This window comes from Myotis lucifugus, unplaced genomic scaffold (genome assembly GCF_000147115.1).
Source record: "Myotis lucifugus unplaced genomic scaffold, Myoluc2.0 scaffold_94, whole genome shotgun sequence".
NCBI lineage: Eukaryota > Metazoa > Chordata > Mammalia > Chiroptera > Vespertilionidae > Myotis > Myotis lucifugus.
Genome location: NW_005871142.1, coordinates 260,803 through 262,225, shown reverse-complemented (window position 1 = coordinate 262,225; position 1,423 = coordinate 260,803).

Genomic DNA, 1,423 nt, shown 5'->3' with positions numbered 1-1,423 from the left:
CCCTGCGCGCCAGACCCGGGCGGCGACGGCTGCGGGGCAGAAGGCTTGGCGCTGGGCTCCCGCCCCGCGGGCCGCCTCTCGGAAGATGAAAGCCGGGGCCGTGCCCCGCGCAGGTGAGGCGCGCCCGGGACACCCCCGTCGCCCCCTCCTCCGCAGCGGCTTCCTTCCGGCGCGCGGAGGCCGGGGCTGAGGTTTCGGGACGGCGGCGGCCGGGCCGTGTCCCCGCCCCCTCTGGCAGCCCCAGCACCGAGCGAGGGGCCTGAGCCTCCCGCTCAAGGGCCGGCAGCTGAGCCTGTTCTGGAAGCTCGCGGGTAGGAGCGGCCCTGTAGGCACGTGGAACTGGAAGAGACCGGGCTTCAAACAGTCCCACCTGTGTGAGATGATGTGTTTGCATTTACAAACTCTCAGTTAAAATCTCAAATGCTAGTGGCTAAGCCTATCAGTCTCTTACATCTTAGTATAAATTACTCTCCTTGGACTTGACCGAACACCTGTCAACCGTGGGCTTTAGGAACTTCGATAAAGGGAGAGGAGCAGATGGATTGTTTTGGAATAAAAGCATGTGGGAGGGGTAGGGGGTTGCTGAGGACTTTAGGGGATGGGCGCCCCTGGGGAGAGCAGAGGAAATGGGTCAGAGAGGAGCTCAGCCACCCAGGCTCCGGATGGAGTTGCCTCCTGGAGCTCCCAAGTGCCATCCATGAGTCCTGTTCCAGAACCTGGGCATCAGCTCCCGTCCCTCAGGGAATGGATTCATCAGGGAATGGATTCATCAGAGAATGGATCCCATCACAGCTGTTTCTATCAGTCCCTCATACTAATTCTGAAAAGCTGCCAACCTCCGCTCAAACTTGTCTGGGCTTTGATTCTAAAGGAAGGGGGACCTTACATCAGATCTAGGAGGAGGAAAATTAAAGAAAGCAGCACTTTCCGTTGTGTAATGTGTCTGGAGTCCAAACATTCATTTTGAATTGCTACATGATGTTAAAGGAGGCATGCTTCTTGTGTTTAACAAAGGGACCTGCATTAATAAAAAGAAAAGAGCCGCCCACTACATGGGAGAACATATTTGCCAATGATATTTCAGATAACAGTTTAATCTCCAAAATTTACAGAGAACTCATACAACTTAACAAAAGGAAGATAAACAATCCAATCAAAAAATGGGGGAAGGACCTACATAGACACTTTTCGAAAGAGGACATTCAGAAAGCCAAGAGACATATGAAAACATGCTCAAAGTCACTAATCATCCGAGAGATGCAAATCAAAATGACAATGAGGTACTATCTCACACCTGTCAGAATGGCTATCATCAACAAATCAACAAACGACAAGTGCTGGAGAGGATGTGGAGAAAAAGGAACACTCGTGCACTGTTGGTGGGAATGCAGACTGGTGCAGCCACTGTGGAGAACAGTATGGA